We start from the raw sequence: 18,511 nt of genomic DNA, 5'->3' as shown, positions 1-18,511 counted from the left end.
TATATATATATATATATATAAAATTTTCCCCCTATTTCTCACCCTCTTCCATTTCCCACCCTCCTCCCACACTGTCTCTGGTGTCTACAATTGCTTTCCATTCCTTTTTTCCCCCCTCACATTTTATTTATTCATAAAATATCTTAATTAATCTAACTATTTTCAATAGCAAGTTCAGTTAATATATATGTATATGTGAGCATATATCTGACTTTAGGCATAAAGCTCTGAGGAGAATGAACATACCATCAAGTATAAAGTAGCACCTAGCTGATGCTATATAGTTTACTGCAGTCATTAAATAGGTATTTTTAACATATTTTTTAATTTCAAGAAAAGGAGTTTTAGCTTTAATAAATCAAAATTTTAAAAACGCTAAGAGAGCTTTGCTTAAAACTTAAAGCCAGGAAGCAGGTTAGAATTCTGTTCAAATTATAGATGCATGAACCTATCGGCAGCTCAAGACAAGACAAAAATCCTTAAATCTGGACTGAAGACCCTCTGCCCAGACTTTATGCTCCTGCTGCCCGATCTAGCCAGGAGCCAGGATAAGCCATCAGCAGCCACCTACAACTCAGCAGCTCCTTCTGCACAGCGAAACACATATAATCCATCAGCTGACCAGAAACCATAACATAGAACTCCAAAATTGTCCCTACCATTAACTTGGTTATTTTCTTGGTTGTTTTTGAACTCTTATTTCTGTGTGTCTGTATTTAGTTTTCCTGGTATAGCACTCCCTTCAAAACTTCTTGGAGAGCTGGTCTGGTGCTGGTAAATTCTTTCAGGTTTTATTTATCTGAGAATGTTTTTGTCTTTTCTTCCTATATGAAGGATAATCTTGCCAGGTACAGTATTCTTGTTGAAATTGCTTTTCCCTTAACACTTTGAATATATTTTCCCATTCTTTCTTTGCTCTTTGTCCAATAAGAGATCTACTGTTGGGATGTCCTTTGTTGGTAACTTTATGTTTCTCTCTTACCTATCTCAGTGTCTTGTCTTTGTCTGTGGTTTTGGCCAATCTGGCTATAATATGTCTTGGAGAAGATCTTCTTTGCTTGATTCTGTTTGGGTTGAATCTATTTCTATTTCTATTTCTTGGGACTGGATCTTTGAATGCCTCTTTTGTTTTAGAAAGTTTTCTTTCAAGATTTCATGAAATAGATGATCAATGCTCTTATTAGTCTCTTCACCTTCTGGAAAACCAATTATCCAGATGTTTGGACATTTAATGGCATCTAGTATTTCTCATTTATTATTCACAATTTGGAGGGTTATTTTCTCAATCTTCAATGTGGATTTTTCTAGGCCAGTGATTCTGTTTTCTATATCTGAGATTCAAACCTCTGTATGATCTAGTCTACTTTTTTTTTTTTTTTACTTTTAATACTTTCAAGGGAGGTTTTAGTTTCCTGTATTACAACATTCATCTCTAACAGTTCCATTTGCTCCATTTGATTCTTTTTTATAGTGCGTATTTTCTCTTTCAGATTGTGCAAGAACTTCTCCACCTCCTGGAACTCTTCGGCTCTATTCTTCTGCTTCTTCTAGAGTTCTTTGTCTCTTTTTTCTCCCATCTCTGTTAACTTTGCCACTATGAATATTCCAAATTCTTTATCTGACATTTCCATTAGTTTCATTGTACTGTCTGTGGATGAAGAGGAGTTATTCTTTTCCCATAGAGGAGAAGTATTTTCTTGCTTCTCATATTTCTTGTGCCCCTCTGGTAATTTCTGGTCATCTGATGGGTTGAGCATTTCTTCCTAATTCTTGAAGTTCAGTCTGAGCATTCACAGGCATGCTGGAGGAGGTGATCTGCAATCTCCCCATTTCGTTTTTCACTCTTTGTGCATCAGATTCAGTGGGAATTTGTCGGGACCACGCAGTCAACACAAGCTGAGTATAATGGAGCTGCCTCTCATGCCTAAAGCAAGGACTGAGCTGAGAAGAAACTGTGAGCAAGGTCAACAGTTTACGAGTTCCAATTCTCCACTATGTTGCTGTACTGGCTTGCACTCAATTTCTCTGTCATGAGCTTTACTGTTATTACGGTACCCCGCAAGAGTAAAATAACACCCAGACTTACTGCAACTTTACAATAAAGCCCATTAGTGATCCTGAAGGAATGTGGTTTCCTAAGATGCAGCGAAGATCAGGAAGTTTGAGACTAACTCCACCTGGAAAATGTCAATAAAGAATGCTGCTTTCACCTCTCCTACTGGGGGTTACATAGATAACATTAGAAAAGTTTGAGTTAATGGAAAGCTACTAAATTGGTGAAACAACCTCAGTAGCTGGTGGAGGCTTAGGGATTCATCTGCGAGGCACTGATAGCCCAAACAAAGACCATGAACCACCTTTGATCTCAGCACAAGGGAAGATTACTGTTCCCCAAGCCACAGCCATTGTATAGAACAGCACATAGAGGGTCCCAAGTACACGGTAACCTTTAGGTCAGTCATTAAACTGCTCACAAGAGCACATTCCTTTCCCATGTAGGCAATAGGCTCACCCCCTTAGCTGTAAATTACCCCAAAACCAATATACATATTTCACTTTAATATATATTAACCATGTCTTTACTTAACAAGATAAGATTTCTATCTAGGCCTTTGTAACCGGCAATGCTGCCACCCTGGCCTGGGACTGAAGTTATCAAGCTGGCCTGGGACTGAAGTTATCAAGCTTCCTGAAAGCCTCCTCATCCAAAAGACTTTTCCTGGTAATAAAGATCTAAGAAGACAATGCACCCTACAAATGGACTCCCTCGCCCCAAGGACTGTGACTGATTACACTTAATCAAACAGAACTGTGCATCAAGTTTTATGATTATTGTTCCCATACTTTGAATACCTCATTTCTTAGAGTAAAATCTTTTACTTCCCCCTCACCCCTCCTACTCCTGTAAACATCCCTCAATAAAAATGTATGTCTCCCAGCCACTGATGTTGCAGTCTTGAGCTTGCTCTGACTGTAGTCGGCTGAGACGCTAAAGAGTATTGAGGTTTCAGTCTGATTTTTGCTCATCTGTGTCGCCTTCCTGTGTACGAGCTTCAACCCACCCCAGCTGGAGCAGGCCTCCGGCAGGAATTGAAGAATATTCTTACCCTAATAGTAATCAGATGCTTGGATACTGATCACTTAGACCTGTCTAGACACTCAATGCATGGAGGCTGAGCCATCAAGGGATGAAGTTTAAAAAAAAAAAAAAAAAAAGAAAAAGAAAAGAAAAGAGAATGAGGAGAAAGAAAAATATATTTAAAAAAGGAGAAAGGAAAGAAAGAAAAACAATAAAATAATTTTGTATTTTCATTTTAAAAAGCAAAAAATGAAAGCAATATTTCACAGCTGAAGTTCCATAGCCATCTCAAAATGGACCTTGGTTTGTGCCTCTCCTAGATGTGAAGGGGGAAAGGCACGAATTAGCAAGTTAAAGGAGGGTTTGAGAGCCCAGAGAATACTTCACCTTAAAAAAAATTAAGAGACACAGAAGAACAGAGAGAGATGGAGAAAAGGATACAGAGGTTGCCCATCCAATCTAGCAATCAATCTGGAGAGAGAAGTCTCAGCAGAAAGTCTTCATTTTTAGTCTCTGAAAGCAATATTTCACAGCTGAAGTTCAGTAGCCATGTCAGAATGCTATACTTGGTTTTTAAAGCTGTACTTGAAAACACACACTCTATTGCATACTATAGAATCATATCTAAGCACATTAGAGACCACTAATGAATTCATTTGAGATTCAGATTTTATTTTGACAGTGAGAGGAAATGTTATAAAAAACATAGCAACATACAAACTCCTTCTTTGGTATTCTAGGGTTTATAAAAAAATCTATTAAAAAGGCGGTACTGTGACTTAAAAGTTCCTAAAAACACTGTTAGCCTTGTCTCATTATTTTATAGACAGAGGAATTTAGATCTGAAGAAGTAAAATAATATGCCCAGGACACAAAGCTCCTCAATGGAAGAGATGGAGCTTGGACCCAACTGTGCCAAATAAAAGAATGATACTCTTCACTATAGCACACTGCTAAGAAGAGAATATCCTGCAGCCACTGTTAAGTAGTTACCTTACCCCTTGTAGATACTGTGATTGAGGAATTCAAAAGCATTTATGGAACATATAAAAGTTAAGTAGAACTACACCATTTATCTAGGAAACAAAAGTAAAGTCTATAAATTATAAACAAAGGTAATGACTCTGACATGAAGAGGAGTCACAGGGAATGAATTAAATCCATATGAGTCTAGAAAAAGATTGATTACAAACATATGATCAAGGTGAAAGCCAGGCTGGTGAATAGATAGAGGAGCAAAGAGAAGTTAGCTGGTTCTTTACTTATAAAAGGAAACTACCTTTTATATTCAGTTTCTCTTGCAAGCTTACCTTGGAGGTACATTCATTTCATCATCCAACCAGGTGTCATTCATCAAATGTCCATTGTACAGTCACACAGGGAGCACTTTGTTAGCTCACTAATACTGAATTTGTAGAGAATAAAGAGGCAGTTCCCACCAACTCTCACATCTGCAAGGAGGGAGGAGTCTTTCCTCTTTAATAGTTGAGCCACGTCTATACTCCTCTATTTCCATCACATTTTTGAGAAAAATAATCTTTTTTTTTTTTTTGGAGAGGCTTTTTGCTATATGTCCTGTGCATTCATCCAAAAGACAGAGAGAGGCAGAGAGATAGAAAGCAAGAAATCACCACCCCAGGGAGTGGGGAGGTGGGGGGGTGGATGCCCATGCCACAGTCCCTTCTCTTCCATTCTCCTCTTGGGATCCTGGGCACACACGCACACACACCTGGCGTGAGTTTAAGTCATGGGGTCTGGGACTCGAATCACGGTTGACTACATGGGAGTCCAGTGACATAACCATTATGCCAACTGCTGGTCCCAGAGAAAAATAATCTTAATAGTCAGTGGCTTGATTGCCTTATTAGGTTTGGCCAATGATAATTTTATCTGTTTGTTTTGGAGAGATTTTTTTTCTATAGGATGCATGCACTCACCAGAAAGACAGAGAGAGAGAGAGATAGAAAGCGATAAATCATCCCCTGGCGGGGAGGGGGGGTGATGGCCACGCTGCAATCCCTTTCGCAATCTTGGCTACACACGCACACGTGCCTCATGTGAGTTTAAGCCATGAAGTCCAGGACTCGAACCGTGGTTGACAACATAGGAGTCCAGCCACATAGCCATTATGCCATCTGCTGGTCCCAATTCTTATTTATTTTTATCTATCCATGGGTTTTAAAAATTTTGCTAACCCAGACGAGTCCTTCTTATATATAACATAATAATCATTGTAGACTCCATATGTGTTCATTTGATTCTCTTTCATCTTAAAAAGACATACCATTTTTCTCTCGTCATAATGATGAATGATTAAATTGGAATAAGGTGAGAGTGCTTTCTGTATACAAAGAGAGAATCACATTGTAAATATTTTAAGCTTTATAAGCCATTTATTCCTTGTCCATTCTATTCAACTCTGCCATTGTAGTGTGAGAGTAGCCATAGACAACATGGAAGTGAATATGTCTCTGTTTATTTATGGACACTAAAGTTTGAATTTTAAATAATGTTTACAAATGTCAAAATTATTTTTCTTCTTTAAACATTTTTCATTCATTGAAGTATGTGAACCTATTTCTAGTTTGGAGGGTATACAAAACAAGATCTGCACAAAGGCCACAGTCAGAACCCTCCTGAATTAGAACCTTACCTTCATTATAAATTTTACCTAGAGTTAAATTTTGATTCAGTAATTTTAAGAAAGAAAAAAAAAACTATCTCAGGATATACATTTGACTCTAAGGAAGGTTAAAATCATTTCCTATTTAAATGTGATATAATCAAAAAATAACATCATAGGAAGAAGAGTATTCCAGTTTGAGAGGAGCACATTTCAATAAGCAACTGGTATTCATTGCATTAAAAGTAACTTTTTATGTCTCTGCCCTTGTTCATTTTTTTTTCCCTTGTTCACTTTTATTGTTAGTGGAGAAGCAGCAAAATCCTGCTCATGAGCTTGCCAGTATTGCTAGGTGATCGTGAAATATACTGAGCTTGCTGCAAAACATTTACCTAGTCGATTCTTAATCATCAATTCGTGGTTAAACTGATAAAAAAAAAAATACTCCTGTAAAGTGAACAAGCCTACTATCACTGATCTAGAATTATGACAATAACAACAAGAAATTAAATTTCCCAGAAAAAAAGAAATTAAATTTCCATTTTGGTTCATATTGCCAGGATACACTTAGAGAACATCTCAAAATCTGATAGATATTTGTCCAAGTCTTAATTTCACAAGTCATGAAAACATCTTTAAGTCTTATCTAAGAGTCCACATTTAGGGAAGTTATTGGGGAAATATAAGTATTCCCAAGTTATGACTACAGTCTAAAATTCAAACAAATACCAAAATATTTTTGTTACCACACCCATCAGTGAGAATTCTTTAATCTTGGAAAAACTAACAGAACTCTATTATGTAATTCTTAATTATTAATACCTCGATTTATTAAAAAGGTGTTATTATCACTTTGTAGGAATAACACATTTCTCTAAACCCTGCTATTAAACCAAACTCTATTGGCTCTTTGAAAGAGTCAATGTCAACCAACTGTTCAATATTAATGTCTTTTTGCTTTTCTTATTTTTGGCCTAAAATTAGATTTTTTTATTGTAACATCAGTTATGAAATCAATTTTAAAAATTTAGAGTCAATTCACATTTGATTTACAGTGATTTTTCCTTTTCTAAACATCTACTTAATTAAAATAAATATTCCTCTTCTTCCAATAAATGAAGACTACTATGTAGCTTATAAATGGCAGAACTAGAACATGAAATTCAGCAGACTGACTAATCTAACAGTCTTAGCTGCACACTCCTCTGTCTCTCTCCCCCTCTCTCTAGCTATGCATCTATAGGTTAGAAGCATTCTGAGGCATTTCTAACAGTCTAAGATGTGGATTGATGAGACCCTAGCTTGGACTGTGGTTGCAGAAATTGTGAAGGAGGACTGACACAGAAATATTCTTATGGGTGAATCAGTCAAACTTGCTAGATTGATTTTAAAGCAGGAATAAGAAAGATTAGAGAGTTAAGAAATATATCTGTGGGGCCAGCAGGTGGCATGGTGGTTATGGCACTGGACTCCCCCAAGGTCAACCTTGGTTTGAGTTCCAGACCCAGCAGCTTGAAACTCATGCCAGGCAGCATGTGCGAGCATGCCCTAAATCCTGAGAGGAGAATGGAGGAGAAGGGATTGTGGTATGGGGGTGATTCTCTTTCTCTCTGATAAGCACACACACCCTATGGCAAAAAAATCTCTCGTGTGTGTGTGTGTGTGTGTGTGTGTGTGTGTGTGTGTTGATTACTACTTCATTACATAATTATTTATGGAGTACTGTTATACTAAGTGTGGGGAAAAAAAAAAAACTGAACAAAATAGGCCAAATCTCTGCCTTCTCGGAGCAAGACCTTATTAATAGCATGCAGTTCCATCTCGTTAGACTGTGCTCAGAGGGGTGCTGTATTAGTCTGCTAGGGCTGCCGCAACAAAATACCACAGAGCGGGTGGCTTACACAACATAATTTGTTTTTCTCACAGTCTGAGGCTGAAGCCCAAGATCCAGGTGCTAACAGAATTGTCTTTTGCTAAGGTCTCTCTCCCTGGCTTGCAGAAGGCTGACTTCTCACTATGTCCTCATTTGGCCTTTCCTTTGTGTATTTGCATTCCTTGTGTATTATCCTCTTTTTATAAGAACACCAGTGCTATTGAATTAGGGCTCCATTCTTAATACCTTATTCAACCTTAACTTCCTCCTTTAACGTCCTGTCTCCAAATACATACAGTCACATGGAGGGTTAGAGCTAAGGTCACGCATGACTTGTAGGAGGACACAATTCAGTTCATAGTAATTACACAATAAATTGGGAATATTAGTTGCTTAGAAAGGGTACAAGATAGATAGTGGGGCATGGATAAAAAATAAACTTCATGGAATACTTTTATTATGCTTACTGAATTTTAAATGCAGATATATTACCTATTTTTAAAAAATTATTTATGTCTTTAAAATATTAGAGCTTCAGGCATACTCAGTTTCTCAGAAAATCGCATCATTCTGTTCATTCTTCCACATGAATAAGAATACTTTTGTGTTATTTCTTCAAGTGCATTTGCAAAAATATTTTATTGGTAATACTTGGAACATTTACATATTTTCAGTTTCCTTTTTAATTTTGTAAAACGTTTCCTGGCCATTTGACTTAGAAATGGTAATGACTATGAGGAGACAAGTCTTTGGTCAGCTTAAATTTATTTGGTTGGGAACTAGAAAGGACCATACATGTGCCTCACTGTAACCCATGTGGTCAGGCTTAGGTTTTCCTAGAACCAGGAAGAGAGTGTGGGGTTGGTATAATACTTTAGTAACACGGTGTCTGCCAGAACCAGAGAGCTAGAAAGCCGTTAGTTAGGTCATGCACAGAACTGAAAAACAGGTAGAATAAGCCTAATACCAAAACCAGGACATGAGGTTAGCTACAAATCTCAGAACCTGCAGAAACAATACCAAGAGCTAAAAAGCACTGGGTCAAGGATTTCCCAGCAATTCCCATACACACCATTAACTGCTAGAGGTTCACAGTTGTCTCTGAGGGTTAATATGCATACATTACCGTGGTAGATTAGACTAGGCCAGAGACATTATTGCTCCCAGAGATCTCAGGATTCAAAAGGCAATCTGTTCCAGGTTCCAAGGACCACTGGAAGTAATAGACTTCACTGGTATTATTTAAATGTGCTATATACTACACTATATGGCTTTGTTTTCATTCTAAACTTGTCTGTCTTTACTTTTAATTTGCTAGAGGGAACATGTGCTAGCCAGGGAGAGACAGAGAGAAGGTGAAAAAGCACCTCCAGGGAAGGAGTGTCACTCTGCAATCTTTTCTCCTCTATTCTCCTCTTGGGATCTTGGGCATGCACACACACCCCTATGTTTGTAAGCCACCGGTCCACGATTTGAACCATGTAGTCAGTCATGTGGGATCCACCTGCCTTAATCTCCAGCCAGCTGCTAAGCCTGTTTTTTAAAAATATATTATACATGCCAGTAATCATTTGTATAGACGTTAGACATCCAAAACATCTAGGACAGCCTGTCAAATGCTGTTAAAATTATTATTTATTTAAACAAACACACATAGTTGTGCCCTGTCACACACGTAGTGCTTTGTAAAATACTTATTTTTTTAAACTTGAACATGATTACTTTTGAAGAAACTTTTGCTTTCTACCTGATTAATGCAAGGCATTTCATTAGTTATCAGTGAGAGGAGGGGAAAAGTAGTAAGTGTTTCACTAGTAAAGTTTTAGTGCAGCTCATGTTACTATTTTTTTTTCTATTCTTCACAATTTACACAAATAGATTGAGGGACAAATTATCTAAGTAAGTTTTTGTCTCACTAGACCTAAACCATTTTCCTATTTTGGTATCTACTTTCTCTTAAAATCATTTGAATCTCTGCACTGTAGTCCCCTACTGATAGAATTGTCACAGGTTATACATATCTGTCACAGGTTGGCTTCTCCAGGAGCAGACTAGATTTAGGGTGTCAAATGTTTAGGAAGAAGTGTCCTCAGCGTCAACATCTGGAGCAAAAGAGGAAGAGGGCAGGACTGGTCAGAGGAGAAAGCTGTGCCATGATGCTGGTTCCACAGGAAGCCTGATCCGTCCCACAGAGAGCTCTGGGGCGGAGCTGTCTCATATTAGGCCAAATCGCCTGTTCCTTATGTTCCCAACTCTACAAGACACCAGATGGGCTGTCTTAGAAGAGTGTGACCTTGGGCAAGGTGGCTCTCTGTAGCCAGTTGAAATTTTGCTGTTTGTCAAAGTCACAGCCATATAATTTTCTGAGAAACTCTGAGTAGGCATGAAGTTCTAATATTTCAGTGACTTACTACAAATTTTTTTAAATAAATAATAAATCTGCATTTAAAATTCCAGAGGCTTAAAACTCACGCCAGGCGCACGTGTGTGTGTGCCCAAGATCCTGAGAGGAGAATAGAGGAGAAAGGATTGCAGCGTAGCCATCCCCCCTGGGGGGTGATTTCTCGCTTTCTGTCTCTCTCTCTCTCTGTCTGTCTGGCGAGCACGCGCACCCTATAGCAAAAAAAACTCTGCAAAAAAATTTTTTTTTCATAGGTATAAATAAACTTAGTAGGTATAAAAAAATTAGTGGGTATAAAAAATGTGGTTTACCTCTTATCCTTGCCCCCCCATTCACCTAGTACTCCTAACCAACTAATATTACAAATTTATGTGTACTTGTTATGGGCTGAATTGTGTCATCCCAAAATTCATACATGGCCTTACCCCTCATATGTGGTAGCCCTGCCAACTGTCTGCTGGCAGCTCACTCAGCTGCTAGGCAACAATTTCTTTTCACAAACAGCTTTGGATGGCACATTGCTGTGTCCACTTGAATATCCTATGTAACGTGACTTTTCATGTTTAAACTTTCATATTCTTACTAGTTTTTCTTTATTAAAAATAACTACAAATTTTAAATATGCATTTAGGGTTACTTCCTTAGTCTGTATTCTCAGAATTACTGAGTTCAAATATTTAAATCCTTTTTTAAGGTTTCTACAACATGAAAAATTGCCCTCCAAATGATTGTTTCAATTTGCACTTGTGCCAGTAGTATACCAGAGCTTTCTGTTGTATAATGCATTTATCAGCTTTGGATCTCATTTAAAAACGATCATCTGACAGGTTGGCACATTAGTTCTTTTCAAAATTACTTGCTATGGATTCCTAGTGAGGTTTAACATTAATTTCATTTTCTTCAACCAATAATATAACCTCTGTGGCAAATCCCTAATTCATGCCCTATATGCATTTGTCTACTGGAATATTAGTACTTTCATCATCATTGGATGAGATTTAAATCAGTTTACCCATAAAAAATTCCAGTTTCAGAATCTGAAGTTGGTTATTGTGATACAATTGAGTCTTGTTTCCTTCTACGTTCACTCATTTCTATATTATTTGAGACTACATTTCCTCTTTCTTCTAGGTGAAAAATGAAAGGTGAGGAAGACTGTGATGCTAACTAACCTTACCTGCAGTATGGTATACCATATATTCCATACAAAGTCATAAAGAGAGGCCAAAGGAAGTTTACTGAAATATTTAGTGCATACATTCAGTATATACTGTTTATCAAGACAGTACTTGTCAGAAAATAAGATTAAAAACTGAAAATAGGATGTTTTTCTTTTAAAATACATGAGAAATGTTTTTTGGTTTATTATTAACTTTCAGTGTGCTTCAGAAAGCAAGAATAAAAGGAATTAGTAGATATTTATTTTCTCCCTTTAAGCTTTTCATCTCTTATTTTGCCACAAGAGCCTATTTGCTTGGGGCCTTTCTATTTTAATTCAATCAGTTGCAAATTAATTTTCTAGGGAACAAAAAGTATTCCTGAGAGATGGTGTATGATTTCCATATTGCTTTTATTTTCATCTTTAGGTTTAAAAAAGAAAACAGAGTTAATGAAGTTGATAGTAATAATCTTTCTTTCATGTAATTTTTTTAGATCTCATTATGAATTTTTAGTTGCTTAAGATATGTTTATAGTCAAGGTTCACTGATATTCAAATGAACATACACCAGAACACCTATGTATTAATCATAGCATATATACAAATGATGTGATAAAGTCTAGGAATCAAAGAGAGTTGATTGTAATGAGCAATCTCCATATACAATATGACTTACAAATATTAAATGTGACCCAATCCTGCCTTCTTTTGATATCCCAGGGTTTTTTTTCTTTATCTATTCTATTATTCACCCCTTTCCACCCACAGTTAATTTTTCTTAATCAATTTTCCAGAAGCAAAAGAATCTACCCCAAACACATCACTTCATTATAGTTATTGCATAGAACCAGAAAGGTGTTAATTAAAAGAGAGCTAAAATACTTATGAACAAAGTAGATACTCAGCTTGTGTAGGCTTTGCAAATTATCAAGATCTCACTGCGCTCTCCCCTTCTTGTGATTGCTGCACAGTTTTGTCAGTGATTCAGAATCCTCTCCATAGCACAGCTAAACCAAGAATTAAGAGACCATGGCTCTCAAGTCCCCATTAATGGTGGTTTCAACTCATTTCAATGGATTTACTTTTACAGAAATGGAAACTGATTGTTCAAAATGCCTGTGTCTATTCAGTCACAGCAGCAAATAAGTAAGTTACAGTGATGTAACTGTTCACTCAAACACTGGTTAAGCAAGGAGAGTAGTGCAGTTAGATATTAGGAAATTGGAAAAGTCAAGATATTCTGTAGCCATTGCAACATGATGGGTGCCACAAAAGACAGTAAAACAAAGTCATAAGACAAAGATTACAGTATCAACAAAACCAAAAGAACTGAAGGGAACAATACATGCTGACTCCTCCTGTTTCTCTCACATATCTGTCCAATATCTCTTTAACCTGAGAAACAAATTATTTTTTTCTTGGTTACACAGACATACTAATATTAGGGTGATAAGTAATTTAGTTGGGTTTGTCTTTGATATCTACATGACAAATGGTGTGTGTGTGTGCGTGTGTGCATGTGTGCACATGTACACACACATGCACATGAGTGAGTCTCATTGATTGGTTCATGCTCAGGATTCTTTGCCTGATTTCCCTAAGCCATGTGGTTATAGTGAACTTGTGGGACAACTATGCCTGGTAAATGTGGATTCTTCACTCCTCGGATGTAATCTTTGAGATTCTTCCTCTGACATCCTTGACTGAGAGTTTACAGTTCTCATTCTTGGAAATAAACCAGGCCTTATCTCTTTGAAATCACAAATCAATAAGACTATACTTGAATGGTAGTTTCAGAAAAATAGCAATTTTTCTTTTTCTTTTTTTAACATGGCAATTTTACTGAACACTTAGCTTTCTGTAATGAAAAAGCAGTGAAAAAGCACTCAAGATTATCCTTGATGTTTCGAATCTTTTTCCTAAGTGTATATCCCTTGGGTATCTGAAGGGCATAAGCCATGTCTATAGGAGTCTTACTCGCTGACCCAATTGGAGTACTGGTAATGAGGGAAAGCTCTTCTGAGGACCTTATGACCCATGCCAGCTTATCTAATAAATGAAGTATTAGTAACAAAGTAATTGATTCCTTGGAATACAAACACATAAAGCATGTCAGACCTGCACAAATCTCCTTTTTTGCCTTACAAAATACAAAAAGTATAAGGTTGATTTTTTAAAAAAGAAAACAAATCCATTATTATGGTTATTATATATATATAAATATATATATATATAGATAAGGATGGATAAGGTGACTTGAATGAGAAAGGAAGGATATCATCAAGGGACAGTCACTTTGTCTCCATTTGTGGGGCACTGCAAAGACCCAAAAGACATGAATCCTGAAGTGGAACAACAAGATAAATAATTCCCCTGCAATCACCAAACAGCAACTGCTCAGTAGGTAGCAGCTTCTTTTTTGTGTTTCATATATCAAACACTGAATGTTCTCGGATGCTAAGCATATAGAGCAGCAGTGTGGCTGCACATGGTAGCTGCTTATGAACTTAATCATAATTTTTATACAATTTCTCAGATAAGGGGTAGGTTAGCTGAGTGTCATTTAAAGAAAATGTGCATGGGACCAGCAGTTAGCATAATGGCTATGTCGCTGGACTCCCATGTAGTCGACTGCGGTTCACATCCTGGACCCAGTGGCTTAAAACTCGTGCCAGGCGCATGTGCGTGCGTGCCCAAGATCCCGAGAGGAGAATGGAGGAGAAGGGATTGCAGCATGGCCATCTCCCCAGGGGGTGATTTCTCGCTTTCTGTCTCTCTGTCTCTGTCTGGCGAGCGCACGCGCCCTATAGAGAAAACCTCTCCAAAAAAAAAAGAAAATGTGCATGAAGTAGGTGAACCCTTTTTACCCTTTTCTCTACCTTAGTTTCTACTACCACTTTAAGTGACTTCTTATCTTCCCCCATCAGGACAATCTCAAGAAGGACCTGCAATGTAGGAAAGAGTAGTTTCTCCTCAGTGCTGATGGCATTAATCAAAATCAGGACAGTACTGGGGGAATTTCTCTAAGTTTATACTCCATGCAATCTTCTCTGTAATTAGACAACATGAAAACCATCACAGAGGTAATAAAATGACCATTGGGTCATAACCTGCACTCCCTTTGTCTTAGAGAACTTCAGATTTTTCCTATTTTGAAAAGCAAATCCAGTTTGCCACCATATTCTCCCCCCAGTATGCATACTAAAAGAAAAAAGAAAAAGAAAAACATTTTTTATATATATATATATAAAATCCCCCTCATATCTTTGCTTAAAGCCCTTCCATTTCTTCACATTGTTTATGGGATAAAATTCAAAATCATTAAGGAGTCTTCATGCTCTCCTTTACCTTTCCGGCACATCTCAGTCCAGATGCCTCTGATTCTCTGTGCTCCAGTCACATGAGCCTTCTCTGAGTTCTTCAATAGAATGTTCTCCCTCCTGTCTCATAGAACGCCTATACAATCTCCTTTCCATTTCTACCAATTGCTTCCTGTTGACTCTCCATTTAAATATCACTCTCACAGCAGGTGAGAGTTTTTTAGTGTGAAAACAGAACTAAAAAGACATGTTAAAAATATTATAAGTTGGGAACTTTATATACAAAAGAATGAGTTCAAAAAATGAGTTGATGATAAGCATTGAGAAAAACAGTCAAAGGAGAGTCTATCCTTTTTTAAACTTTGAGACGTTGTCTAGGGACAAATAGTCAACAGAGCAGAGACTCGCCAAGATTCACCTCAGGTCCAGCCTTGTCCAAGACCCCTCTACTGTATTAATTATGAAAATGCCACATACAAATGAAGCAAATAGTAGCAAAGAGCAGAATAGTATGTGGTCTGGTCACTACCACTGGTGGAAAGCTTAGACAGTGAGTTTGGAGAGGGGTTATCAAGTGTACAAAGCACAAGTTGGCAAAAGAAAGAAGCCAGCAGGTGATGTGATGGTTAAGGTATAGGATCCCACATGACTGACTCCATGGTTAGAGTACCAGACCTGTTGGCTTAAAAACTGTGTTGCGGGACAAGCAGATGGCGTAGCAGTTACATCACTTGACTCCCACGTAGTTGATAGCAGTTCAAGTGCTGGATCTGGCGGCTTGAAACTCGCACTGGGTATGTGTGCACACATGCCAAAAATCCCAATGGAGGAGAAGGGATTGCAGTGTGCCATCCCCCTGGAGGTTATTTCTCACTTTCTGGCTCTCTCTCTCTCTCTGGTGAGTGCACACACCCTATAGCAAAAATATCTCTAAAAAAAAAAAATTAAAAAATAGTTCCATGTGCATGCATGCTCAAAATCACAAGAAGAGAAGAAGGAAAAGGTATTATGACTTGGCTATCCCCCCTGGAGGGTGCCTTCTCATTCATATTTTCTCTCCCTCTCTCCCTCCCTCCCTCCCTCTCTTTCTCCAGCAAGTAAACATGCCAGAAGAAGAAAAAGAAGGAGGAGGAGGAGGAAGGGGACAGGGAGGGGGAGGGGGAGCGGGAGGGGGAGCGGGAGCAGAAAGGACTAGGACTGTTTAAGTAAAAGATTAAATGGGTCCGAGAGCTACTGATGTTACCACGTTCAGATATCCACTGTGTCCCACCTGTTCTTCTTGAGGTGTTGTTTCATGGAAGGAAAACTCAGAACTCAATGACTATGGATCTTATTTTCAAAGAGGTTTAGTGAATCAGCTTGTGTTACCCTACCATCTAAGAGAACATTCTTCCTCTCACTCTCACCAACAAATTGGCTGGTTGTGATAAATATTAGAGAGAACAACTAAATCACTGATCTCAGTTGTGATCAATCACTGATCTCAGTTGTGACCGAATGACTATGCTAAGATTTTTTTATTATTATTATTCTGCTTCACCACCTAGACTACATGTACCCAGTGGAAATAGTCTGTCCTGCTCACATTGTAACAGTTATTTATCTCATCACCTGGAACATAGGGGACCCAAGAAGTATTTAGATGAATGACTAAATGAGTGGCCCAGAGTATATAATTGTGTTCGTCCAACTGGCTGATGCTGGACAGAGTGAAGTCCTGAGTACAAAATGGGTACCAAAATTTGGTGAGTGCTAATAAAAGCAATTAGAAGATACTCAAGAACAATATTTTTTTACTTAATGGCAAAGCGACAGAGACAAGCTGATATCTCTTCTCTCTCATAAAACTGTCATCCAAGCATCTCCATCCACATTGCACCTTCTGTAATATAATGTACTAGGGTTGGGATTTGTGTAAGTCTTACTTGAAGTAACTGTTTTAGAGAGTATAAGACATGCATATCATAGCACCCATGATGTGCAGTAATCTGATAACAATTAAAATGCTCTTGAAAATCTCAGAATAATTAGACATTTGTGCTTTCACCAAGACCCCTAGAACATAATAATAATGAAAAAAAAGTATACAGACAGAGGCCCTGAAATGAATAACTTTCTCTCTGCCTTTAGACAAAGGGAATTTTCTCTAATTGTTTGATAAAAGGGTTTGTCAAGCTGAATAGAGTAAAAACAGGCTGAAGAATTCCGCCCTAAAATACCCAGATATCTAAATATCTGTATTTAATGATTTCATCCATACCCAAGGTCAGCCACTGCTTTGCCACTCAAAGTAGTAGACCCTCAACATCCCTATCACCAGGGATATAGACTCTGAAGTTCCATTCTAGTTCTACCAAAATTGAATCTATGTTTTATCAGGCAATAAAAATGTGAAATACACTGGCCTGAGCCTATGGTATCTGATGAAGACCTTAGGTTTGGGTGTTAAACTGTATTTTAGAATATTGTTAAAGCTAAATTCTAAAATTGAGGGTGAAAAAGATGATGCTTGAGAAACACATAGATGAAAGAATTTCTTTTCCTAGGAAGATACTAAAATGTATAAAAGGTCAGAAACTAGCTCCAAAAGGCAAATTCAAACTGGTTTCACCAGAAAGAACAACAAAAGAATTAATCATTTCTTTCTAGGTCCTCTAACTTCAGATCGTCTCACAAATAAGAAAGCCAGAAGGAAAATGTTCTATCCCCAGAGGAAAAGTCAAGAAGTCAGGTGAAGCTCAATGCTTGAAGATACTGTAAAAGAAGCCCAGATATTAGAAACTGTATTCATAATAATACAAAAATAGCAATTCTATTTCTAAATCCTCATTTTTCCCTTCTAGTATACTTATCATTTCTCTTCCTTTGCACAGTTAAGCACTTGTACAGAGTTATACACATTTTATATCATTCTTCATCTTCCACATTAAATTTGTAGAGATTAGTAAGTGCATTTAGACCACGCACTTTCCGAAATATAAGAGACATTTAAATTTCCCCAAGTGGAAACCTATGATTCAATTTCTCTTGAAAAACTCATTTCCCTTTTCTCCCATCAAAACCTTTCAGAAAAAACTCATGTCCCCACCTCAGTGAGACCTTTGCTGGCTCTCCATTGTTTCCTTTCTACTTCCAAAGCACTTTGTCTTTTCCTCCACTATAGCATTTACACTGTGCTGTGAATCGCTTACCTCCTGTCTCCAGACTTACTTATGACCTCCTTGAAGTCAAGTCCATAACTCATCTATACCTAGAGCCTTCTAGTCATCAAAAATGTAGGTAAACCTGAATCCAAATTCACAGAGTACAGTGATTCCAATATCTTCCTCACATTTGCAGTGAATTTAGCACCCCTCCACATATTTTTCCATGGGAACATGCATCATGACATTCCTGATAACCTAATAGTTCATGTCTATGCATGTGTCTCTATTCAGTGACCACGCAATTGTGTTATTGGTCTCAGTTATACCTATATTGACTACAGAACTAAATTGTATTCATGGGAGTAGTAGTAACTTGGCTCAGGTTTGGCAGTAGTAGAAGGGATGAATTAAATTCCACACCAAATGTCTGAATTCTCTGGCAAAAACTGAAATTTCAAAGACAGAGTAGAGAAGATAACTGTAAATACAGGAGACTGCATGGGATGGGGGATGGCAGTGGGAAAGGCTCAGGAAAAAGCACTTGACAAACATAAGAATGAATACAGACCAGACAAATTTGTTGTGGAATGGCATACTATAGCAGAGTGGAAAAAAAAAGGGGGGGATGTCATCAATCTTATATATGTATCTCAAAATAAACAAAAATCAAACAAAAACTAGTGGATCAAAAATTGAAGTTACACATAATATGGCATTCTTGAAAATGATGAATATATTACTATCCTTGATTTATTATATGCTGTATGTATGCTTTGAAAATCCATATCGTACCCCATAAACAAATTACTTTTTTTAAATTTTAACAGCATACCACACATTGTTTCTCTCCACTAGGTGTCTTGTCCCTTCAAGTTTTTTGATGTACACAATTTTATTTATTTATTTATTT

The sequence above is a fragment of the Tupaia chinensis genome, unplaced genomic scaffold, assembly GCF_000334495.1.
Source record: "Tupaia chinensis unplaced genomic scaffold, TupChi_1.0 Scaffold000399_1, whole genome shotgun sequence".
Classification (NCBI taxonomy): Eukaryota; Metazoa; Chordata; class Mammalia; order Scandentia; family Tupaiidae; genus Tupaia; species Tupaia belangeri.
The sequence above is the reverse complement of the archived record's forward strand: the minus strand, read 5'-3'. Positions refer to the sequence as shown.